The following is a 27511-nucleotide window of genomic DNA, read 5'->3' on the forward strand; positions in this document are numbered from 1 at the left end:
ATACTTCAGTTCCTTATCATCATAGTTCTGTCACATAGTTAATGGCTAGATAGTGGACTGTACCAGGACTTGCCACTGTCATCATCACAGAGCATTCTGTTGGACAACACAAGTGACAGACAGAGATGCATACAAATCAGAACTCCATCAGAACACTGTGCAAGTGAAACGTTAACAGGACAAACTGACTTCACTTTCTCACAATCCCTGAGACCCTTTCACCAATGATGAAGGGGCAGAGAGTCATCTGCCCCTTGCTTTATTGTTCTGGAGCCCCTGCAAACAGTCACCAACAAGGACGGCTTCAAGGATGACTTGATGTGTGCTATCCTTAGGGAATCTGGTACTGGTGCCTAGAGTCTGACACACCTGTGTCAGGATGAGCAGAGAACCACAACTCGAAGGTAGATCTTAATACTTATGAAAAGACAAACTAACATGACTGGAGAGGTTTCCACTGGCAAGTGTCGCCTTTTGTCGACCAGTACGTTCTCATAGGGTCAGAAATAGGAAAAACATATTCTCTATTTTTTTTTGTTTCAGTTTCACCTTGATGCCTTCACCTTCATTTCCCATCTTGGAGACAATACCATACTACTGGTTTTGGGTTTTGTTTTTAAATGTAGAGTGGAGGTTAATATGCTTTTCCTGTGATGGGCCAGAGATTAATATTTTAGGGTCATGAGGTTTCTATGGCAACTATGTGTGCTGCTGTAGCACAAACATAGCCACCGGACACACAGAAACTTAATTTACTCCAATAGACCCTATTGCCTTAATTCGGCACCTTTGGGTCACAAAGTCTATGTAATAACACACCCTGCCCCACTCCTCCAATATTTATCTTTTATTATTTCTAGAAATTTTATCATTGTATTTTTGAATATATAGTAGATCCTGCCAAAGATCTCATTAGACTTATAAATGTATAACTTAGACGTGTCAAAAATAATTTTTATTCCCATTTGTATTCAAGCTTCCTATTTAAAAACAAACATAATTCTTCATGGTGATTTTCTTTTCCTTGAGGAGTAAGCACAGAAAGGACACAGGCGCACACTGTACAATGAGTCACTAAAGGTGATGTACAGGTTAGGTCTAGTTAGGTTCAGTTATCTGGAAACTTTCCCTGCTGTTCTACTAATTTATGAATGGAGACAGAAACCTCAACTGAAAAGCTCTGACTGACAAATGCAATAGGCTCACCAAGTCAAAGACATGGATGTAACTGGGAGAGTCAGAGATGAATCTCTAAATACAATATTTGTTCTAGGAAACTGTGGCAGTCAATGGTAGACTAACAAGCCAGTTAAAAACCCACACACCCAGAGCAGTTCAGGGGTCATCTTTAGTTATTTAGACTGTCATTTCTTTTCACAAACATTTTGTGCTTTTACAGAGCCAAAGTACTGATAACCACTTCCTAGCGCTAGGAAGACAGCTCCGTGGAAACCAGTGCTTGTCAAGCGAGCATGAGGATCTGAGTTACAGTCCCCAGTATCAACATAAAATGCTGCACATGGCACAGATGCTTGCAGGCCATCAGTCTAGCTCCAGGCTTAGTGGTAGACTAAGGGAGAGTAACAGAGCAGAACATTCAACATCCTAATCTGGCTTCTGTGTACACACACACACACACACACACACACACACACACACACACACACTACTGACAAGATTGAAAGGTAACTATTTTGATATTTTTATATAGTTACAGGCTGCTAAGAAATTCAGATCATGGGACACACTGTAGAAGAGCACACAGGGGGACTTAGGAGCCAACAGCACAGCTGTAGCAGGTTCTCTATGAGGACCGCAGGGTCTGTTCCACACACTTCAGGATACAGGCATGCACAGCATCAAACACAAATGCATAACATTACGGATACTGGTGCAGCAGCAGGGAGTTGAGCAATCCAAACACATAAAATAGGTACTTAAAACAAAAAAAGAAAAAGGCTTAACAGCTTATTTGAAGAGAAAAACTATTTGTCTATTTATTAACTGTTATTATTATCCCTTCTATAAAATAACCACACATTATGGTTTCGTTTCTTTCCCCTCCAAACTGGTTGATTAGAAACATCAATATACAAGATAGGCACAGGTCTTTTTCAAAGAGCAAAACGTACACTGCTTACTGTTAGCTAACTGACAAAATTTCACGTTTACTTCTATTTACTGTTTAACTATTTTATTAATAGTTATTTAACTAGTTATTAAGCTATCAGGAAACAGGAGATTTAAAAAGACCTTGTTAATAGTCTTCACTCCTTGCCGTGTTTGAGAAAAGGTGTAGGATTTGATCTAGTCAATGCTTTATTTCTCCATTGTACATGTGGATTTATAAAATAAAGACTTTTTACTTTACCCATCTGTGAAATGTGTGAGGATAACGTGAAATGAACCAAGTGTGTCTTGCTATGTACTAGTGTACGGATGGGAAAACTGGTACACACAGGTGGCCCCTGCTATGCGGCACTGTGTTTGACTGCACCACAACGCCCTGTCTACTGTCAGAGACATATCTCTGGGCTTGTGTCTAATGTGTACAGTTTAGTCCTTCACTGAATCACTGCCACAGAAATGGTCACACGACAAGGCAGAGTAGTGCTGATCAATCCTGGTCAACTGCAGTTTCTTAAGCTCCGGTACAGAGGCTAGTGTCCTCACAAGAAAAGATGGTGAAGCAATGGCGAACCCAGAGAAACAAGAACCATGTGGCTAAGTAGCACTGAAAAACAATTTTATTTAAAATGTGTATGACTATAAATTTATCAAAATTAAACAAAAAAATCAAGTTAAGAAAATTCCCATCACAAAAAAGGACATCATTAGGAAGGCCACATTCTGTCCGATGACATCTCTCATCTTTCTGTGACAAACTGGTAGATGTGAGGTGGGGGGGGGAACAAGTGAAAGTCTGACCACCGCCAACAGGTCGATTGTCAGCGTGCCTTCACAAAATGGCTTAATTACACAGTTTCATAAAAATCGGCATTCAGAAAGTCTGACACAAAATGAAACCTTCCACTTCAAACCCGTGACTAAGGCTTCTGGCTGTAACTCAGTGTGAGGCAGACAGTGGATTTAACATTAAGGCACAGGGTAAAATGTGTGCAATGTACACATATTAACACGGGATGGCCAATATAAGCCACACTTTAGAACGTTCATGGGCTTTCTAAATGTACTGGAATTAGGAGCCAGTGGAGACCACTGTTCATAGAAGCTCAGGTGTCTTAGCTGTACCCTTCTGAAAGTCACTATGTTAAATACAATCCTGTCTGAACTTGTGAGTCCTGTAAAATTTTCTATTATAGAATAAATGTCCTTGAGAATGAACCTAGATCTGGCTTTACATACTGTACCTATGCACACTACTTGGCCACACTGACTGTGGCCCAGAGCTAGAAGACCCTGCTACTGAATGGGCAAGAGAGGGTGTGAAATTGTAAGGAGTGATTTTTTTTTTTTAAAAAAACAAATGACTACAGTATAAAATCAGTTTTAGGCACTCTGGATAGCGTATTTGAGAAAGTTCAGGCTTAATATGTTTCACATGATGATCCTTGTGTGTGTCCCCTTCCCAGTGAGAAAACAATTGCTTTCCCAGTGAGGGACATGCCCGTCTTCATGGGAGCCAGGGGAACCATCACTTCTTTGTCACACTGGCAACAGCTTTCTTGGCTGCATCCTCTAGATCCACAGCTGATGTAATGGGGAGTCCGCTGCTTTTGAGGATATTCTGAGCCTCCTGGACATTAGTTCCTAGAAGGGAGACAACGGGAATCAGTAAATTAGTCTGCCGTGGCACACCCAGTCAAGCTGGACAACTGGAATCCCAGGATGCCTGGTCTCCCTTGATGCCAACAATTTAAGTAGAACACATGTGGCTTTTTATTGCCCAGCTCCTCTGGCTTTTTCAGATACGCCCAGCTGACATGCTCAGACCCTCTTCTTTTCACTTTAATGAACTCTCATTAGAAAGACACTTCCTGTATTGTCTCTGGCACTCCAAAATGAGAAATAAGCATTCTTCCAGATCATCCACACACAAAAAGTTTCTCAGGCACTTGCTCAGTAAATTTGAAGGAAGAAAGTCTGAACTGGATTTGTTTCGTCGCTGAGTCTGGGAGGACAGGCTTGAAAGAAAAAGTGACTTAACCATGTCATGAAATGGCTCCTGTGTTCCTGTCCAGCAGCCAGCTGGACTTCTTTAGAACAAAGGCTCTGAATGCATGGCCATGGAGAACATGCCTTCTATGTGAGGCCAAATAAGAGCAGGCCCTTGGTCAGCACATGTCACTCAGAGACAACGCCCAGGGGAGTGGACTGTGCTGAGGAGGAAGCGCTGGGACACTGCATCTGCTATAGCAGTGGGAAGTGAACACTAGGTGTCACACGGGCTGCCAAGAGCCCCTGGGTGCAGTGACTGGGGGAAGGAGCCAAAGCTCTCACCTCTGCCATGCATTTAGAGAATGGTGTTTAGTTAATCACTTAACTTCCTTGAGTTTCAACTTAAAAACAAAATTATGAATGCTTTGCCTGCATGTATGTCCTTTTCCTATGTGCATGCTTGGTGACTGCAGAGGTCAAAGACTAAGGAATCTGCACATTAGCCTGCAGGGGTGGCTGTCACAGAGCAATGGCAGAGTGAAGCAAAACCCTGGCCTGAACTAGAAGTACATCTCTGGACCAGAAGTTTGATGTGTCACTTCCATCTCCTTCCACAGAGAAGTTGACTGGGATACCTTCCCTAGGTGCCCTCCAAGTTGGTCAGGGATAAAAACTAAGAAAAAGTACAAGAGCTTTTCCTTTCTGGCATTCTTCAGTCTCAGCACCTAGCTCCTCAGACCTCCACCAAGCTGAGGAAGATAACTGTTCCAGGTCTCTCTCCTACCCCTATCCTTGTATTTTGGGGGTTAGTTTTTTTCTTTTTCATAGTTTCTTTCACCCATTCTGAGAACTATTCACTCAGAATTCAATATCCACTATTACCTGAATTCTCCATGTGTAAGGACGAAATGCTGATTTAAAAAAAACTCACATATGAAGCTGCTTTTTCCTTGGCACCAACAACATAGATAATTCAGGTCCCTAATTAATATCATATGCAGCATCTGGGCCTAGGAGCAGTACTCTCAAGGGAATAAAAAGGGTTGAGTTGAAATTCACAAGTGCCTAGGCAGGCACCCAGAGCACCACTGGCCTTTGCCCTGCACACCCATGCGCTCCCTTGAAGCTGTCTCTCCCAGTCTCCTGGGTTTCCTTCCTTGCCACTACTTTCAGTTCCAGCTACAGCAGGCTTGTCAGAAGTGCTGCTGGAGTACTCCCTGATCTCTACATCGAAACAGGGATGAGTCCTGTGGGGCGGCTTAGTGACAGTATCCACAGCCTGCTACACATCCTTTTCAGTGCTAGGTTTGCTTCTCAGGGTATCTTGCAGTACCAGCCACATGTTACATGTGAGCTGACAGACTGGGTAAGGACAGCCACAGTCACAAATGATGCCTGAGGAGAGAGGTTTGGACAGATCCTTTTCTGATCATTTTGCAAATCTGAGGGTTCTCTAGAGACCTTGGCAATGACTCCATGTCCTGGTATTCTATTTGACCTGGCTACTCTTCAGGGCAGGCTCCAAGCTGCTAACAATTCTCTTATCATGCGGTGCCCTAAGTGAAGAGAGGCCTCACTCTTGTGTAACACTGGTGGGCGTGGCCACGGGAAAGGGTGAAGGGAACCCTCTTCCTTCCTCCTGGCAGCATCTTCAGTGGCACACCAAAATACCTAATTGCTTCATAATTTCAGGATCTACTAAAGTGAATTTTAATTACACTTGCTGTTATACTTTAATTACAGTCTTAATTATTAAGCATATACTAGCGTGCTTGGAAGAAGCAGGGTGTGAAGGGACTGTAACATTCAAAGAGCCCAGGAATAAACTGGACTGCGCTGAGACGCGGATCCAGAGGAAGCCGCCATGAACAGATGGAGATCAGGAGGAGGCTGGGCGGCCAACTTGGGACAAGTGAAGAGGGCATCATGGGGAAGAAGCCAGAGAAGGATGGCCATGTGAGGAGAGAGAGACAGGGTGGGAAGGCGTCCGTAGGTGAAGAATCGGGGAGCTTGCCATGTGGCCTCCGCACTGCCCTGTCCTTTCTCTTCTCCCTCTCTTGCCCTGCATGGCAAGGCTTTGCCCACAGCCTGGCCTGGCCAGCAATTACTACCGTTTGCTTCCTCCTTCTGGTTGAGAAAGCAGCTGGAGGGGAAAGAGAAGAGAGGTTGCAAAGAAAAAAGGAGCCAGTAAAAATCAGGTCACGGGAAGCAAGGATGCCCTGGGCAAACGCTTGTGAGTTTCTCCATCTTTTGGGGAATGGTATTATTGGAGCATTTGAGGCTTCTTTCTGCTTTCTGACCTCAATGGCTGACATCTATCTCAAGCCCCCTTTCTGACTTTATTTCTAAGTAGAAACCATCACAGCCACTTTAAACTCTGACATGGAATTAAGTGTTCTAAAGCAAGTGTTTATGCCCCCCCCCCCCACAATTACGACTGAAATCAATCACTTTCCCACACTTAAATGGTGCTGGTGATGTGCTTTAATATTTATTAAATGCTGCCATGCTTTTCAATAAGGCTGCAGGACAACATGCTTAATAACTACCTAAACACGTAACTGATCAGCTCAGCTGGCTGTCACTTCTGAATTCTGGCTTTTTAATAGTCGTTTGGCCATGTGGCTACCTACCCACTCTCAGGCCTTGACAATGACAGCGTGTAGAGAACCAAAGGGGACACTGGCTCAACACAGACTCTTGCTCGGCTGCTAGCAGACATGAGAAAAAGAATCCCATTAAACACATAAAAATGTCTCTGCTTCCAAGTGTTCTATAGTGGCTTCCTGCCACTGGGTGGAGGAAGAGAGCTGTAAACAGAGATGCAGGGGTAATTTATCAACACAAGCCCTGTGCTTTCACTATGCAGGAGAGATGACACTGGACAGGGCTGACAGGGTTTGGGTGAAGAGATACAGCCTCTGCCCTGCTCGAACTTAGGTCAGCCTTTACCCCAGGAGCAAGAAGAAAATCACTGTCCAGCACAGACATGTACAGAAGCTTCTTCTGAATTACTACTTTTATAGGAATTCAGATGTATGTATGTATGTATGCATGTATGAATGTTTTTATATACATGTGTGCGTACACATGTGTGCCCATGGAGGCCAGAGATCAACACTGAGAGTATTCCTTGATCATTCTCTACCTTATGTTTTCAGACAGGGTTTCTCACTGAACCTAGAGTTCAATTTACCAGAAGCCTGCTTATCTCCCTTCACTGTTACCACCATAGCCCAGCCCAGCCCGGCCCAGCTCAGCCCAGCCCAGACCAGCCCAGCCCAGCCCAGCCCAGCCCAGGGGTCACAAGTGTGAACTCTGCTGCATCTCCTGCTAACAAGGGCTCTCAGGATCTGAACTCAGGTCCTTGTGTTTGTGCAGCAGGCACTTTACTATAACTTAGCCAACTCCCTAGCCTGATCATTCAGGTTTTTTTTTCCTTTTTAGAAGAATACAATGTCATTATTAAATATATATTGACTACATGCTACCAGATTTTAAAAGAGACAATGAAGATAAAATTGAAAACAGTACAAGCTTGCTGCCTATATGTGATTATGGGTTCCTAAATATCATAAAACTCATTCCTCAAAGCAAATCTAAAATCAACAGCATTTTAGCCCCTTCTCACAGATAAAGTACCCAAGGTACCAGGGACTTAGCAGCTGACCTAATGACTCCCAGCAAGTTAGAAGACAGAAAAAGACTAGAGTTCAGATTTATCTGTAATCAAAACCACACACTGGCCATGCACCGTGGAACACCACACCAAAAAGAATTCTGGCAATTCTTTAAGCTAAGCCTTCACTTCATCTCACTGGGGGGGGGGGAAACTGAGGCTCAGGTACTAGGGAATATACTTGGTCAAGCAAGTATATTCAGTGAGCTATCACAGGCCAGATTCAGCCTCCTGCTCTAAATCAGGGCTGGCACACTATGGCTTTTAAGCCCAGTGCAGCCCACAGTCTCTTTGCATGCTACTTATAAGCTAAGAATAGTTTTCATATTTTTAAATAGCTGGGCAAAAAATCAGAATAATATTTTGTGATACATGAAAATTACATGAAATTCAAATTTCAGTGCCCATAAATAGAGATTTGATGGAGTAGGGCCAAGCTGATGCGCTCGTAGGCTGCTGATTGCTGTGCTCTGCCATGGCAAGCTAGGGCGGTGACACAGACAGTACAGCTCACAGGGCCTGAAAGGGTTCAGTTCAGCTCCGAGGCTCCTTTCATTTCTTTGGAGTAGAAACTCGGCACATTCTACAAAGTAGTGGGTTCCTGAGGGCCCTGTGTCCATGTGTCCTGCTCCTCCCCACAAGCCATCATCAGATAGAGTATGGCTGAGGTCTGGTGGACTGTTACTTAGATGACGTTTCAAATCTCTTTTCTCTTGTTATTCTTTTAGTAATGGAATGATTCAACAGACATACTGTGAAAGAGATCATGGACATATTTCCATCCACAGTAGCCCCAAAGAGCATAAGCATCTAGGAATAATCCTCACCAAGGAGGCAAAGGCTCTACAGTGAACTTTAAATCTCTGAAGAAAGACACTGAGGAAGAGACTAGAAAATAGAGAGGATTAGTAGAATTAATATTGTGAAAAATGATCATTTTACCAAAAGCAATTTATGGATTCAATGCAATTCTAGTCAAAATTGCCAAAATATATTTCACAGAAATGGAGAAAAAAACTTAACTACTTTATTTTAACTGTGAAGAAGTATTATGACCAAGGAGATTTATAAAAAGAAACATTTAAGTGGGGGCTTCCAGTTCAGAGGGTGAGTCCATGACTCTTAGATCAGGAGGTCAGCAGCAGAAAGGCAGTCATGGCGTTGGAGCAGTAGCTGAGTGCTTACATCCTGATCCAAGGCAGAGAGAATGCAAACCGGAATGGCATGGGGTTTTGACACCTCAATACCCAGTCCCAGTGATATACCTCCTCCAACAAGACGCCACCTCTAATCCTTACCAAACAGTTCCACCAACTGAGGACCAAACATTCAAAGACAAAAGCCTATGGGGCCATTCACATTCAAATCACCATGAAAAAAAATTCTAAAATTCACATGGAACCACAAAAGGCCCCAATAGCCAAAGCTACCCTGAATAAAAAGAACAAGACCATTCCAAGATTCGCCATTCTAAATTTCAAGGTATACTGTGGAGTTACAGTCATACAACAGCCATAACTGACACACGAGCAGACAGGTAGATCACTGAAACAGAGTAGAAGACCCAAATATGAGTACATACAACTAGAATCATCTGGTATTTGACACCGATGCCAAAAACACATTGGAGAGAAAACACCAACAAATGGTGCTGGGAAAACCAATATCCACATGCAAAAGAATGAAATTAGGCCTGCATCTGCTACCTTGCATGGAAATTAACTTCAAGTGCATCAAAGATGGCATGCACAAACACTGAAGCTGCGGGAAGAAAACAGGCAGCACCTAACAGGATGCAGGTGTAAGAGAGCTTCAGAATGAGACTCCATTTGACTAGGAATTAAGGACAACAGTTGACAACTGGGACTCCATAAAACAAACATTGCAAGACTAAGAAAGCAATTAACTGAATGGAGAGGAAGCCCACTGAGTGGGAGAGAATCTCTACCAGCTATATATTTGACAGAAGACTAATATCCACAATACATAAAAAACTTTCTGAGCACAGAACCAGAGGCAAAACACCCACTGTGCCCGTATCCCTCCCTTCGAGATGACCCAAGTCTCAGGTTGAATACCATTTGGCAGTCAATGGCAGTCATACATAGGGTTAGTAACAAGGGTTCAGTTGTTATGGCTAGTATAAATCGCACAGCTAACATTTACTAAGATCAGGCGTTCTCAGACGATTGGAAAGCTAACTCGTGCCTTATAATGAATGACATAATGACACTGTTACGTGTATATTTGTCAGTTCATGCATATGCCCATGTGCATATGCACGTGCGTGTGCACGTAATGTACTTGTGAAAAAATAGAGGTATATGACAAGTGTCTTCCTCTATTATTTTGCATATTATTTTCTGAGAAAGGGTCTCTCACAGAATCCGCAGCTCATCAACGATGTAGGCTGGCTGGTCAGCACAATATTGGAACCATGCTGTCTCTCTTGCAGTGCTGAGATTACAGGCACATACTGCCACACTGGACTTCTGATTGGGTGCAAACACTTTACCCACTGAACCATCTCACCACCTCAGTCAATACTCTCAGGTTTTTTATTCCTATACTACAGGCGAGGAAGTTGAAATTTCACTCCTGGTTTTATTCCTAAGTAGCTGAATGACTTGAAAAAGTCACTGTCCATTTGACTTGAGATTCTTCACCCTTGGGTGAGGATTTTATCTACCTACACATTCTATGAAAATTAAGGCTGATACAAGGTGGCCTGTGGCGCTGTATCACAGCCATGGTAAGAAGGCACACAGGGTGAGGACTGCTGTGGGGAGTAGCCAGCTTTAACAGCAGGAAGTCTCTGACCAAGATGCAGTCTTCTGACCACAAAAGCAAGGATCAAGATCAAGTCTAATGTGTGTTCACTGGGAGCTAATCCTAGGTACATATGCTTTTTCTTTCAATTATGTATCCCTCAAAAAAGGCAGCATAAATATTAATGCAAGCCATGTTCAACTGTAATATTAAACTAGGATGCAAAGAGCCCTCTGGCAAGCAAAACCAGTCTGCAGGACTTACTCTACGTACTCCCTTCATCTAGAGGAACAGAATATAGCTTTCATTGTTTTTAGTTTCATTCGTTCTTTGAGGATTTTTTGTCTCCTCTTCCCAATTCCTCTCCCATCCACCTATTTTGTCTTCTTTTAATCACCTAAGTCCAGGTAGTGCTACTTGCATAGTCTTGCATGTGTGGCCTTCCATTAGGATGTGTTACTCTCCTTCTCCCAGAAGCCAGCAGTTGCCAATAGCTTCTCAGCTAGGTAGGAGTGGGCTTCAAGGTTCCCTGGCCCTCCATGCTGGGATTTGGTCTGTCATAAGCTTGCTCAGGTCTTGTGCATGCTGTAGGACAGATCTTTTGGAGAGCTCTTAAAATGTGTAAGGCCTTTCTTTTGCATTTTCCTTGAGTCTCCCCATGGTTTTCAATCCCTGTGTCCTCTGTTTTATAGACAATGGAAGGTAACTGTGACCATGCTAGACTGTCAGTCTAAAATGCTAACCCGGACATCCTTGCTATGGTTTGGTTAGAGAAGGCAATGTCCCCCTCAAAGACTCATGAGCTGTATGTGTGCTCTTCAGCATAGTGGTGTGGAGTTGGTGGAAACTTGGAGTTCTAGTGGAAGGTAATTATGTCATGAGGACTTACCTAAGGAATAATCTAGGCTATGATGTGCATTGTCACAAGAAGAGCGAAGCTGCCCTTGCTTCAGTCTTGTGTCTTTTTTTCCATGCAGTCTTGGTTGGACTCAAACTCTATGTAGCCAAGGTTGACTCTGAATTCCTAATTCTGCCTCCATCTCCCATGTGCTGGTGCCACAGGTGTGTACAGCCATGTCTGCTCTCTTGCCCCTTGGCTTGCCAGATGATTTCTTCCAAATGCAACTCTGTCACATGTTGCCATCCAGGCTCTCCGAGATGAGCAGACACCAGCAGATGTAGATCTAAGTAAAGCTCTTTCCCTGGTAAATTATCCAGCTGTTGGTGTTTTGTCACAGCAACACAAACATACTGATAGACTGCCTGAGAAGCTGTACCACTACATTATGGTATGTGATTTAAAGTGAGGGAAATGCCTGAGTGTAGACTCTACTGCTAAGATTGTCCTTAAGAAAAACATTGTATTTGAAGAGCTGATATTGCTTGCCAGATTCTAGCTTGACTCTTATGAGAAATTTACATGCTGAGCCCAGAGCTAGAATTAGAAACGGATAATAAGAGGAATTTCTAAAATGCTAGGCCTTGTTTCTGGGCTCTTTTCCACGTAGGGGCCTGAAAACTAGGGCTCATAAGCCAGACTTATTCTGATATCTATTTTTGTACCAAAAGACTTAATATCACCCGGGGGTGGCCAACTCCCTCTGTACTGTCCAGAGCTGCTTCAACACTACCACAGATCGCCGAGCAACTGCAGCAAGGATTGTCCTATCCTCAAAGGCCAAGAACGGGCTCTTCACAGGAAAGCTTACCATCAGATTGTCTGACCTCATGTCCGATGGACTACACAAAGTAAGAAATTATCTCATTTGGTTCTTTCCCAGTTTGCAGTCCCCACTTTACTTCCTGTTCCCAACAGAAAAGAATGTTGTATTTCTAGGGGAGAAAATTCTCTGTATGATTTTATTCACTAAAAGCAAATGGTTGGCTCAAAAGCACCCGCCATTCCTTTTGACATTTGTAGTGTACAATCATGATTATGGAACCTCTTTCTCTGAGTTACAACACATCAGGATTGTATTGGCACAGTACTTTCGGCAGCCACAGGCAATGAGCAGAAGGTTGCATGGGGTGAAAACTAGCTGTCCTTCCCCACTCTAAAACACTGTCATGGAGGCTATCTGGATAGACTAGGAACAGTCTTGAGGGTGTCTCTGGAGCAGTTGTATTGGCAGGGTAGACTCGTCATCTGTAAAACAAAGGACTAAATCTCCCTGCAGGGCTGCTCCCCAATAGCAAGGTACTAATTAGAATAACTAGTGTTATATGAAGAAACTGAGGCATGAAGACATGAACTGACTGGTCCCACTGACAATCTCTAGAAAGCAGACAGGGAGTCTGCATTAGATACAGTGGGCCTAGTGTCTACCATGCTTTAACCACTCTTCTTTAAAACTGCTCCTCTGCATAACAACAGCCAGAGAGGATTAGTCTCCCACAGATACCTCCATCCATCACTCCACTGCCCTGAGAGCATGAGGACACTGCATAATGCTGGGGTTATCTTCTGTGAGAAGACTTAGCCTACAGATATGACAAGGCTACAGATATCCAAATGGCAGAAACGCTGGTTATGTACATTATCTATCTAGAGGTGAGATGAGGGAAACCTGGACTGCCTAAGAGAGTAGATTAATGCAGATTAAAAGTTTTGATCCACAGAAGCTTTTCTGTTCTGAGGAATGCTTGAGGCTAGCGCCTGCAAAGTTGGTCTAAGGATCAGGAGCAGCGGCGGAATGCATGACGATATGCTTATGCATTTAGACTCAGTGCCACTGGAGGCTAGAGTCCCGCCAATGCCACAGGAGGTGTGAGCTGCTGAAGAAGTGAACACTAAGAGGAATGAGGGTCGCTGGGGAAAGGGCGAGGTGCTAGTGATTAAAGCCAGAGGAGAGGAGGGGCATCACTGAAGTGAAAATAGTCCCAGGCAGGACATCTCCACAAAGAATGCTGAGGGCCTTGTGAGGTAGGGAGCAATGCAAGGTATAGACTGCATAAAAAATGGGAACCTGGAGAAAGGCTTGAGAAGAATGAGAAGTCAACCCTGGGAACAGTGATGCCTTGAGCAGCCAAAGGGGGATGTACTTGGGCAGGCTGACGATGACACTTGCTAGGCACAGCACAAGAGAACAGGGCAAAGGAGTAAGAGAAAATGAAAACGCAACTTGGTCCCAAGCACACAATGGGAAAAAGCAGCCAAGAGGTCACCGAGACACCAGTAAAGGGCACAAGCCAGGGATATGGTCAGACATAGTAGAGGACCCTGCCTCTGTCATGCACCACCTTCACTTTGCTCAGCCAAGGTGATCCCACCACTCGGGGGTTCCCACCCAGGGGCTCTGTCCTTTTTGTTCCAGATATGAACAGAAAACACAGGCTCTAGCATTCTGTATGAAACTTTTAGTTAGCCACAGCCCTCATAGATTGTCTTGGTAGAAGACAGAGGCAAGGTTACTTCTCTTACGTATCTTCTGGGCATACACTCTGGCAGGCCACAGACTTGCAGGAGGGATGGCCACCAAGCAAGCAGACACTGGTGAAAGCTTGGAGGCTCTCTGTGCTGCTTCACAGTCACAGAACTCTCTTCTCTGTCAGCAGACTAAGGCTTTCTTTGTGCCCACACTGATAAGTGTGCTTGATCTGTGTTTCAGAAGTGGTGGCTGTAACGTGTGAGCACTATAGGGAATGAGGGTGAGGGTGCTCACTGAGAGGGAAAAACAGATGCCTTAAGCAGGAGTCTCAGGATACCTAACACCCTCCCCTTTCAGAGAGTTAGGGAACACTACTGAAGATTGTAAGGTGTTGGGAGTAGATGAAATCTGAAGTGAATGTGTATTGTTGGCATGTCAAGGATCCCAATGCCTCAAAGCCATGGAAATGGCAAAGCCTTCCACTCATCTAAGTATGAGTGTTTAGAAAGACTGATTGGTATGTACAGACTATCAACCACACCTTCCTCCTGGTCTTTACAGTCTAAGACTGCTCCCTACAGAGACTTCCCACTGACACCAGCTAACTTCTTTTCACTGTTGTCTTAGGGAAAGTTTCTACTGTTGAGACAAAGCACTAAGACCAAAGAGCAAGTTGGGGAGGAAAGGGTTTATTCGGCCTTCACTTACAATATTGCTCATCACTGAAAGAACTCAGGACAGGAACTCCAACAGGGCAGGAACCTAGAAGCAGGAGCTGATGCTGAGGCCATGGAGGGGTACTGCTTACAGGCTTGCTCCTCATGGCTTGCTCAGTTTGCTTTCTTATAGAACCCCAAACCATTAGCCCAGAGGTGGCCGCATCCAAATGGGCTGGCCCTTTGCCACTGATCACTAATTAAGAAAATATCTTACAGCTGAATCTTATGGATTTCCTCAACTGAGGCTCCTTCCTTGCTTATGACTCTCCCTTGTGTCAAGCTGACATAAAGCCAGCCATTGCACGTGTGCTGTACACAATAATGTACTGAGTGTCGGGGCACAGCAGGTATCTTCCGTCAGACTGGCTGCCCCATCCCAGCTTTTCTGGATGGGAGTCTGGCCTTCCTTCCTTTCCATGCCACCCATCAGGTTTCCAGCACCAAGTAGAGGAGAATTTGGCAATAAGGGCAACAATAAATGGGCAGGATTCTGGCTTTTGAGGAACTTTGGTAAAAGAAATGAAAATATTTGCATTGCTGAGACAAATCTTTTGGTGCTGGGTAGACAAATTGCATGGAAAGACCTGGAGAAGAGAAATGGGATCCCATCTACAAACTTCGTGGGCTTATAGTCATTATTATTAGTTGTTATTAACAAGCTCAACTCAGAATCGTAATGTTCACCTGAGAGAAGAGCAAATTCTTCCTCAAGTATCAGCAGATGTAGGAATGTGGTGCAGATTTAAATAGGACAATAACAAGAAAGAATGCAAGGAAAAGACACTGAAGATGTTAGCAAATCCAGACGCTACACAACTGTGAAAGTACACACAGAATCTAAAGCTTTGCTGGAACACATCTGTGACACCCAACACAACTGTCCATCATTATGTGTACATTTCTCAGCAGTACCCCAGACCATGCTGAATATGTCTGTGTACATTTCAGAAAACTCATCAGAAACTACCCTCTTTATCCAGCTAGAAACAACTGTTTATAAAGGTTCAACCTCTACCTGTTGTTATCTGGCTGTTCAACTACCGACCAGTTTTTTTTTTTTTTTTTTAAATAAAATGATTCTTTATCTTGGCTGATAGAAATTTTTCATGTATTCATTTGCTTAGTAAGGCAAATGAATTTGTGGAGTTATAAGGTTATCATTTTCAAAGAGCAGAGATAAAGTTTCCTTAACCATAGGTAAAAACAGCTTGCCATCAGGATACAGCAGAGTACAAAGACTTGGTCCACCAAGATCCACCAAAGCAAACCTGACCTTTTTAGGACATTTCCAGTGTATTTTGTGTGGGCCAAAGCTGTCATGCCATGGAAGTGGATGGGTGAATGTAGACAAGGGTGCTGGGTCTTCCACACAGACAAAAACCAAATAAGCAGGCTGCTTCCTTTACTTAGAGGAAACACACTACTGACCAAACAGGCCATCTGGCTTTGGGAACACTTGCAATTTTGATTATAAGGATCCTCACAGTTGTGCAGGTTAGACAGATATGTGCGGTGTGTCTGAGATGTCAACACTGGGTTAGGGCTAGTGCCAGCAGGGACTCATGTTAATTCCCGTTCTGGAAGAACTGCTCCACATACATTGTTCCCCTATCCTCATGTCCTTCTTCCCTGCACTCTAGGCCATAGCCCACTGGAATCCTAGACTTAAGGCTCTAGGGCTTCCTGATTTCTTGTGTTTTTCTCCCTGTACTTTGCCCTCCACTGTGCTCTGCACATGGCAGCTCTGCCTGAGACTCTAGACAGTGCTGTGGATAAAGGCTTCATTCTCCACTCTGTTCTTCCACAGACTGCTGTGAGGCCCCCACTCTCCCCAGGATGGCCTCTCGTTTATGCAGGGCCTGGGCTTCAGTTCCTACAGTCCAACTCTCAGGGATGGAATCTAACTTTCTTCCAATAATCCCCCTTTCTTTCCTGTCAATCATTCAGATCTTATCCTTCCACATTCAACGTGGAAATTCCCCGTTTATAGTATTCATTTAGGGCTGGGCATGGCATCCATGCCTATAATCCTAGCACTCTGGAGGTAAAGGCAGGAAGATCAGGCATTAAATGTGATCTTGGTTACATAGCTAATCTCAAAAAACCAGTCTCAAAAAAACAAAACAAAACAAATTATGGTTTGTATGTATTAAAGATTAAATTAAAACTAAAAATTACTTTTGAAAGTCATTCTTCTAAACTTCCTAATTACAGTAGTCAATAATGATGGATAGATGGACAGGTAGACAGGAAAAACAGATTCCAGAGTAGAATAGAGTACTAGTAGCTTAGGGAGTACATAAGGACAGAGACAGGCTAATCATTGGGCACTAATCGCACAAGATAACTACAGATAACAATGTTATACTTTTCAGAAAGCCAGAATGAAATCTGTTCTCATCATAAAGAAGGAAGTAGCTGAAGTACACACAGTTCACTTTATTAAAACATTACACAACATAGACATCTTTTAAAGATCCCATGGTATGTATAGCTATTGTGTTTTATGAATTAGATTAAAAATAAAATTAAAAGTTAAATGAGGAACATAATGATAAAAGCAGCTGAGCCACAAGCCTCCAGCTTACAAGGCACACACTTTACAGGAGTCTGTGTTTCCTTAGCTCACAGAGCACTGGCCTGGTTCTCACTTATTTTGTTATAGGGCCTTTCCGGTTTGTATCTTTTACAAATTCTGCATTTTGTTATTTACGGTCAAACTGCTGAGTAGAGTCAGAGCAAAACTCCTTCTGTCCCTTGTGTTTACTGTGGTAGCCATTTAGTGTGAGGAGGGTCTGGCTTTGGTGTTGGTGGAGCTCTTTGTCTCTTAGTTATTGGACATGCTCTGGGTCGCACATCTGCTGGGTTGACTTGAGAGCCTATATGTATCCAAGAACGCTGATCACACAAGATGCCAATTTGTATAGCAGAAGTAGAGAAAGCCTGTTACTACTCCAGAAGTACCAAATTTACTGCTTCTTTCCTCTTGGTAAAAGGTTCTTGTGACACAAGAGGGACCATAGAGTATAGAAAGGATAGTGGCAAAGACCACCAGGGACAGCCTCGCCTATATCAGTTAGGGGAGACAGAGGTAGCTTTGGGCTTGTCTTAGAGCCGTCACTTTCACTTTTGGGACACAGACAGTGTGATGCCTCAGTGTTTCCAAGTTTTCAGTGATGGAGCCTGGGCCCCCAGGACTGCTAAGAAGACAGGAACAGATCCTAGGAAGGCAAGGCCAAATTCATGATTAGTGTACTGTCTCACTGTGTCATTTTTTCTACTTCATTTCTCTTGTTAACTTTTTACATTTCTACTCATCCTCCTTGATGTTTAAAGTTCTATGACCTGTGCATGGCATTTCTTAATAACTGATTTACTAATTAAAAACCACAGGCACAGACTTTAGAAGAAATATGATTGTCTAACAAGCTTAGAAATTTCAAAGCTTTTCTCTCTTATCTCAAACAGACTTCTGACGAAAACATCAGAGACTGTTTAGGGAGATAATCTTGGGTGTGTTAATTTGCATTTCTTTACATACGTACCTCCCAGGTATCTTGGAGCAGCAATTACTCTGGAATACTAAGCATAGTGTGACATTAAGACATGGGCTGTTTCCAATTTGTATATGTATGTGCATGTATGCTCATCTGTGCACAGACGCAAATGTGTATAGGTACATGTGCACATATGTGTGCGTGTGCTCACAGGTGGAGGCCAGAGGAAACCCTTGGCTATTGTTCCAAGGGTCCTGTTGGCCTTATTGGTTGAGATGGGGTTTCTCATTGGCCTGGAACTCATGAAGTAGGCTGCACTGGCTGGTCACGGCTTCTCCTGCCCTCCCCTCCTCAGTGCTTGGATTATAAATGTGTACTACAATACCTGGCCTTTTTTTTTTTTTAATGTGAGTCCAGATGATCAAACTTAGGTTTGTGTGCACACTGAGTTCTCACCCTTGCTCAATTTCATGTTTTAAAGAAAAAAGGAAGCAATTTCTAGAATTATACAAACAATAATTATACATAGAATAATACTTTTGGGCCCAGTGAGGACTGCTAGAAGAAAGGAGGAACACTTCTAATTATTTCCAAGTGTCAGATACTAATATTACGTGCTTAGAGAGACGTATTCCTGCCTCACTTGGCTTTTATAACATGAGGGTCAGGGGTCATTTTGAATCTAAAGCCAGTTTGGCATCAACATTTTAATCAGAATTATAACCCAAGCTGATGACCTCATTAACTCCTGGGCTGGCTTTCTGTACTGTAGTATCACTAATCATTGGCTTTTATTAGTTTCACAGGAATCAACTATGCCTCTGTACTCCTACAAGGAGTTAATTCTGTGCAATGTTCTGTTGTTCACGCTCAGCGTTGCTGCCTAGAGCTTCTGCTACCCTACTTCCTCTTTGGGGTCAGTATTTCTATCAAATCCAGGATGTTCTGGTTTTAGGTCACAAGGCAGACAATTTCAGGTAAGGAAAAGGCACTGCTGCAGAAAGAGAGAGACGAGAGAAAAAGGAGACCATAAACATAAGACCTGCAGCTCTTCTGCCTTCTCCATCAGGGGATGAGATACACAGTGCTGTCAAACTACCCTCAAACTCCATCTCTAGGAGAATAGCACCAGCACAGAGCCTGGGGAATCTGGGATGCCCCTAAGGTGATACTGAAGAAATCAACCCAGTGGGACTTCTGAATTTTATAACCAGAATGCAATGACAACGTGGATGGCTTTCAGTTTTCATATTAAAATGCTTTCAAATATGGGAAGGTCCTCTCTGCTAAACTGTCACATGGTAGTTGGCACTGGCACAGATGAAGAGGCTGCCATGATTGTCATGTAATGGAGAGTGAGGCTGTTGATGCATGAGGACGGAAGGTAAGGGCCATACTGAACGGGTGGTTGGTATGATACCCCACCATACACTCTCAGCCCTTGAGGCGTGTTTCATTTTATTACGCCTCAGCCCTTGAGCACTTTTTGGATATCTGACTCAATCAAACAGAGATATTTACAGAATAAATAACTGTAGCAACGGGCTCAGCTACTCGGTTAATTATGGTGGCTGTCTCTATGGAGAAGTGCTTGTACACCCAAGGATGGGCCAGAGTCATTCCCATTCCCAAGGAACACTGTAACTACTTCAAAGATCAATCAATGCACTGAGGCTATTCAGACTCTGTTATCTGGTGATATTTCCTCAAATATGAGTGAAGTAAACTTGTCATTTTGAGGAAAACAACTGTTTTGTAGTGGAAGATAAAATTTATATCTTAAACTGAAAATCCAAACTCTTGAAAAGTTGCATCTGCCTCTGTATACTTGACAGTGTCCCAGCACCTTCAAAGCAGTCCTAATAGGAGCGGTGTTGAGAGTAACAAGCATGAATTTGGGGTATTGTGTTTTGAACTGCGTCAACCTTTGGGATATATGCATAACTGAAAAAAAGGTATCAGAGCATGAGGTTATGCAGTGAAATCAACTTAGTGTCAGACACACAAAAGACTGAAAAGAGCAGAGTATGAGAACATTCCCAGACATGTCCTAGTTCACAGCGGAGCACCTTCGGTAGAACTGGCTGAGACTTGTACTGCAGTACCAGGGAAGAAAGCTCACAGCTCCACAAGAAGCTGACTAAAACACCTCAGCTGGGTGTGGGGCTGTGTACTGGAATCTTAGGACTTGGGAAGCTGAAGCTGGGGGATTTTGAATTCTAGATTAGACTAGGCCAAACAGCATGTTCAAGACCAGCCTGGACCTCATAGGGAGACCCCATTTCAAACAGAACAAAAGTTAGAAAAGGCATTCCTTCCCGAGTCCAAATACATATTGAGGTCTCTGAGGTTAGACATTCTTTATCTATGTTGAGTCTTATGAGGGTTAATAGAGAAGCCAGATAAGGGAGCTAAAAACAGTTACCGGTCTTATTACAGATTTAAAAGTCATGTTTACAAAGATAATATGTATACAAATATACACACATACATACGCATACCATCTCCCTTGATCTGTGGTTTCTCTTCCCACAGTACAGTAACCAATTATGAAAATAATTGTCTTGATGTTTTTGAGAGAAAGAAACCAAATTCACTTTTTAGTTTCACTATAATGTTGGATTGTCTATCTTATTTCTACCTATTGTTAATTTCTTACTGTGCCTATTTTATAAACTGATCCTATCATAGGTTCGAATGTAAGAGAAAACAGATCACATATGCTGGGTATTTGTACAATGGCCTCTATAATACGAGGGCTTTAGCTCTGGAACCAGCCTGGCAAATCTGGGTAGTCCTAGGCCCACAATGTCTGAGGAATTGCAACTGCAGCTGCCTGCCAGAGTTCAGAGGAGGTGTGCAATGCTCAGTCTGCTGCATTTCCTTCAACCCAGTTTCCTGGAGCTTAGGAAGTATGTGAGTCCAGAGCATGTTGGGAAGAGAAATGGGTGCTGCAAACTCCTGTGACTCACCTTCAAGCCGGACTACCAGTGGCACCTTGAGCTCTAGCTCCCGGCAGGCTTTGGTGATTCCATTGGCAATGATGGCACAGTTGACGATCCCACCAAAGATATTGACGAGAATGGCTTCCACCTGAAATCCCAAACAGGAAGTGCTGTCATAATGTGGCAGCCAACAGCCTCAAACCAGCTAGTCAAATAACAGGGATTGTTAAGTAAGGCTTCTTGATTTCTGTCATTTTTTACAAAGAGTAAGAAATACTAAAAACAGACAAGACTGGCACAAAAAGTAAGCTTCTGTAATGAATAAATAACAATATATCATTATTAACCCATTTTACCATCTAGTCTTCTGAACTGAGACAGAACCCAAAATGAATCCAACTTCTGTCCATTTCTCTACTGTATCGTGCCCTCTGGGTTTCTTAAATACTGATACCTGGATCTGGTTTAAGTGGTTATTTTTTTCAAATGAAATGTGTCATTATTTTTTCTTTATGATGTGTATTTAAATTTTGTTCTTGTGGCTAGCACAATAGTTTTAAATCTCAGAACTTAGTATGTGCTGTTTGCATTAAAAAGTAAAGACTACAACCTTGCCATACTTCTTAATACCATTTAACATGCTTAAGGCACATGCTCAAAATCCAGACATAATTTAACTATCTTAGACGACAACTGGTTTGATTTAAAAAAAAAGATAAAGAGATAACATTATAGAAAGAGTCAAGTTACTAACAAGAATTTTTCAGAAATGTAAATTTAAACCCATCATGTTCACTTGTTTGTACAGATTCCACATTTACAGGCATGTGGGGTAAAAAGAATATTGTACTTGTCTTAACTTGATAAATAGGTATAAGAAAATCCTGTATAATTAACACAAAGAACAAGATAATGGAAAGAATTCATTACTTAGATTAATAGATAACACCCACAGAAAAGAGTTATTCATCAAGCTCAAGGCATCAAAATTCTAACAATACAGTGGCAATTAAAGCATACTACACTAATTGCTAAGCATGTATCTATATGCTGCATGCCACTTTAGATCCTATGGGTCCCATATGATAAATTAACTGCAGATAACAAAGGAGAAAAGAATAGATTATATTTCTATAGCACTTAACTCTAGATGTGTCATTACATGATTTCTTGTTTTTTCCTATTCTGATCCTCCCAGAACATGCTTATAATACAGTGAGGTTGGCCATTTGCAGTGGAGAGAGCTATAGGGCAGTGACAGTCACATGGCCAACAGACTGCTTAAAAATCTACTGGCTGTTCATCTATGCTGGTTGCTGAGGCTGCAACCTGGTTAAGCTATGTAACTTCTCTTGAATATGGTTTCCTCATCTGTAAGACAAGAGTAATAAATAGTCCCTGGTCCATAAGACCCCTTCAGGGTGTCAGTGAGATGGTGCATGTGCACTATTTGGCAAGCTGTTCTCAGCTTACGTGCTCGTGACTTTTTTTCCAGCAGGTAGCGACACGATTGGACAGACTATGAAGGCTGTGAGAGGAAACCTTTCCCAATATGTAACAGGAGCACAGTGACTAAACTTTAATAGAAAGGTAACAGCTTAGTAATAAAATAGATAAGCAATATTTTCAAGTCAATTAGGGACTGGGGGCTACTCCCAAGAAAGAAACCTCCCATTTCCATTCACAGCAGGCTCACTGGTAAGCAGAAGCCTGCTTTCTAATGGCAACCATTAAATGCTGTTAGCATTGATGCTTAATAGAACACTAATTTCCAAACAACTGTGGGATGGAGGGGAACTTGTCAGGACAATAGAAGAACAAGTGCTCAAAAGCAATAATTCCTTCATGGGCCTTGAGACAGAACTGAAGAGGCACACACTAGCATTTATGAGGAAAAATTGGGCATTCCAGTAAACACAGACTGGTACCTGTGACCTGTACAAAGTAAGGACAAGTTCATGTGTCACTGAGTTACAGGGAGTCAGTGTGCAGTTTCAGTTTAATCTGAAACCATGTGATTGTTCTATAAGCTCACATGAACTAAGGTGAATTTATCTAAACAGGCAGGAGTGGAGGGGGTGAGAAAGAAGTGATGTCTGTGACCCCGGTGACAATTATACTTAGTAGGTGAATGCCCTGGAGTGATCATCAGATACAAGCTGTGAATGTCTCAGTGGGTGTCAGGTCCCATGAGCCTCACATAAGTGTCTCACTGTGCTCAGCAGGAGCCCAACCTTAACATAGGTTCTCCTTATAGAACAACCTTTATCTAAAAGGAAAGCAACACATTTAGCCAGTGTGCAACGCAAGGATCTTAAGGAGGAGGACGTAAGCTGCATGGAGGCAAATATGGTACCCACGGAGGCACGTCATGCCTGACATGGAAGGTAACCTGAGGCAATGCAGGACAACGTGGCCAGAACCAGGTCTAGGGCCAGGAGAGTGGCTTCCCTGGCTTATTCCTTCCAATTCCAGAGCTGAGTGACATCAAGGTTGACAGCAGCTTCCATGGGAAGCTTTTCTATAGGAAAAGCAACAGAAGACATACACAGGCTCTGGGGTTAGGAGACTGGATCTGCTCAAGATGCACAGTGTTCTATATGGCCTGGCAGGAAAGGTGCCTCTGGGTGCTAGGGAGATCCTCTTCCAGCAGGTGTTACAACTCTCAGCTTCTTTCCCACTATAGAGTAATTTGCTGCAGTCATGCACTTTAATGGAAATCTGATTTAAGGTTTTACTCTGGGCCAATTTCTATAATTAAGTACTGTAATCTGCAAGCTCAAACTGAGAATGAAATTAAGACAGTTTAAAAATGAAAGCCTTGTGACATCATTATTATTATTTAGCATTTATAAAGCATGTCACATTTTCAATGGGTGCTTCACAGATTCACTCATTTTACAACCACAAGCTGCTGTTACGCGATAGTAGCAAAAGCAGCTCTTTAACTTTACTGTCTGCTTTTTGGCACCAAGAATTAAAACAACAAGAACTACAACCCTTTTCCCCTTGTAGGTCTCTGTAAATGTTCAGAGCTGCTCCTAGCAGATTCTGAAGTGCTTAAAGTAACAGGCATTTCCAAGATTTGGGTGAGAATCCTCAGAGTTGCTATTTACTGTTGCACAAAAGTAAAGATCATCCGAGAAGGTGGAGAAGGTGCCAGGGAGCCCAGGTCCCGAGGTCCCAGACAGCTGCCCCTGCAGTGGAGTCTGGAACAACTGCTGGCAGCTGTGCAGGTGGCTGGGTCATCCAAACATCAGTTCCCAAATGTCTCTGTGTGTTTGAGCTTCCGAAACACACACTGGCCACAGATTATATATAGTCCATAATCGAAAAGATGAACTTTGAAAATAAAAAAGCTGCAGCCATTGCTATTTGTTAAGCTCTCAAATAAACAAAGAAAACAATAAACACAAAACCCAACAATGAACCGCTTTGCTGCAGTGGAGGATTCTTACCCACTGACCTCATATATGCATGTCTGGAATGTTCTGGAAGTCCTTCCTACTGGATGTCCTACAGCTACTGCTATGAAGACCATGTCTTTAAACGCAAAGCAGTAATAACAGAATGCATGTGCAGATACAGCGGTGGAGAGCTGGAAGGGAGTTGTGAATTCAACTATCTACAAAATTTTGTTTTAGGATACACCTTTCTTGGAAGTCATTCACAAAGGATGAACATACTAGTTTTCACAAACAAAACTATTCTATTTACTAAAAGATGGAAGGCTTATTATGTCACATGATTGACACATGAGTATCACACAAGGCAGGTATAATTTTCATCTTCAATTTATAGACAAGAAAACAGAGAGCAGTGAAAGCCATTGAGGCTATAGCTTAATGACTAGCAAGCATTCTTTGGAGCTATCAAAATTATAAGGCCCTATGAGACATGTAAGGCATAACATCTTCTTACTGATAACCCTAATTCAACCATCAATATAAGAGGTACATAATACCCTGCTTTACAAATGAAAAAAACAAACCCGGCACTCAAGGAGATAAGCACCCTGTGCCAGACTATTTGAACAGAACATTGGGCTGAAAACCACACTCCCTTACGTTAGTAGTGTAAGGAGTCCCTTTTATTAAATGCCAATGTTGCTGTTGCTCAAAAGTGTGCAAGGTATGTATTTAACAAACATTCTTGAGGGTCCGCTCTGAGCTAGGTACTCCTTTAACCATCTAGACGGCAGGAAAATAATTTAATCCGGCAAACATGGTCTTGATCTGTATCTGAAGTTGTAAACTCTGCTAGGTTATGGAGAGGAGGAAACACAAATATCATGAGAACCCAAGGGTAAGATGTTAGAGTAGACAGGCCTCTTGGGGCAGAGACATTTAAGCTCGGGCTACAGAGAGTCAAGGAGAAACAGGTGGTCAAGAGCAGGGAAGAGAGCCAAAAGTGGGCCCATCTGGGAAGGCTGAGGTACTGAAAGAACTGTCCCCTGGGAAGTGAACAGAGTCTGGACCAGGTGCTGGGGTGTGGGAAATGAGATCCATGGGGATCTCATGGGGATGCTGCCATCCCCAGCATCGAACCATAAAGGCTCTCGGGGTTCACTGTGAGACTAGCACTGAGAAGCCTGTGGATTTCAGGCACCTACTTAGACCTCACTGAGACCAGGCAGGAAACTCACACTTACCCAGCATCCACCACATATTTATATTAAGCTCGTAAGACAAGATTTATTATTTCTATTTATGGTCAAACTGAGGCTCAGGGAGAAATAAGGGAGGCCATGCCATTCACTGTAGTCACAACTCACACCAGTGTCTGTTTTCATACATGTGCCACAAGCAAGAGCCAGCAATCTTAGGGCAGGCAGCTAGCAATGTGCATCAGGAATTAGTCTGTTCTATTAAGGATGAAGCAGTAAGCCTTCTGGGCTCAGTGAGCCCAGTTCTTTTACAACTGCACAACTTGGTCATTGGGACAAGAGTCGGGGGGTACTACACAAATGAGTGTGGCTGTGTTCCAATAAAGTTTAATAGAAACAAGCAGGGGCCAGTTCAGGCTGTAAGCTAACTCCTGAGATAAGCGTGATTTATTTCAGCTCCCCTAAAATCCACTGAAGGGTGCCCTCAGCCCTCTTCCTTGAACCCTCTGATGTCTATGACAATACCCTTCAGATTATAAGGCATCTGCGTTACATTATTTCCCTGCCATCACTGACAACTGCAGGTACCCAGGCTATCTAAGGAGACTGTAGCTAGGTTTGTCCATTCCAATCTACTACTACTTAAAAAAACAGAAAACAAACAAACAAACCAGAACAAATGCTCTACCAGTCACAAGTCCACAAACAGAATCTTTGCATTTCTTTATTCTCTTTCCATCCTGACCATTGCTAGAAGTGAACAGAGAGAAAGGGTCCATGTGTCATGGCCATTTTGCAATGGCTGCTACAAATGATTAGGTACTATGCTGTGTTTAAAGATGATACAGCAGGCTGGGGAGGCTCTGTTACTGTGCTGTATCCAAAATATGCGGTAGCAGGTTGGGGTAATGGCTTTGTTACTACGCTTCATTTAAAATATGCTTTAGCAACTTGGGGTTGGGGTGGAGCACTGTGGGTAAAGTGCTTTCTGAGTAAGCATGGGACCTGAGTTTGGCATGGCAGCATGTACCTATAAACGTGTTAGAAGGACAGAGTAAGGAGGATACTAGGGCTCAGTGTGACCCAGCATAGCTGAAACAGTAAGTTCTATGTTCCCTGAGAGACCATCTTAAACAAACAAACAACTGACTGACTGACTGACTGACTAACTAACTAAGATAGAGAATAAAAGAAAATACCAAAGTTGACTTCTGATATTCACAAGTGTATGCACAGGTGAGCACAACTGTACTTGTACATGTAAATACGTGCATATATCAACACATGGAAGACACGACACCACACACACACAGACACACAGACACACACACACACTGCAGTATATACATGAAGCACAGAAAAGCAGCTGCTGCTTTCTATTTCTGTCCACTCCAATTTGCCATGCTAATTTAGTGCCTGTGCAGTGGGCATCAGGCTAATAAAACTCAAGTAAGCATGCTTATATTGGTTGAGATAAGGACCCTTTTTTTAAACACAGAATTTAATTCTGAACACTGTTGCTCTTGTCTAAGCATCTGTTTTTTTCTAGGACTAGATTCTCATTTTTGTTGATATTTTCCTGCTGAATTCTAATCATGTCTTATAATCCACTGGCAACCAATGAAGGAACATAAATGGTGAAGGAAATTAGACGCGGCTTAGATAATTGATGTTTATACGCCTGGGTTTAATAAGAATACTCTGCTAAATTAGAGGGGAGTCTGCATGGATTCAGTCAATAAGGAAGTGATTCAGGTGAGGAATCCAATCTCAGGCTTTGTTGTAATCTTACAAATAAGCAGACAGATC

The 27511-nt window shown here is 42.8% G+C and overlaps 1 long non-coding RNA gene across 1 annotated transcript; it reads right to left on the reverse strand.

Annotated features, from left to right (window-relative positions):
- Positions 1-2725: 2725 nt before the first annotated feature.
- LOC114625706 lies at positions 2726-21246 on the reverse strand. The gene is made up of 2 exons (XR_003712113.1): positions 21124-21246; positions 2726-3771 (listed from the first exon to the last, which is right to left on the reverse strand). It is a non-coding gene; the product is annotated as an uncharacterized LOC114625706 (long non-coding RNA).
- Positions 21247-27511: the final 6265 nt, after the last annotated feature.

Source organism: Grammomys surdaster, unplaced genomic scaffold (genome assembly GCF_004785775.1).
Source record: "Grammomys surdaster isolate TR1022 unplaced genomic scaffold, NIH_TR_1.0 220, whole genome shotgun sequence".
Taxonomy (NCBI): Eukaryota; Metazoa; Chordata; class Mammalia; order Rodentia; family Muridae; genus Grammomys; species Grammomys surdaster.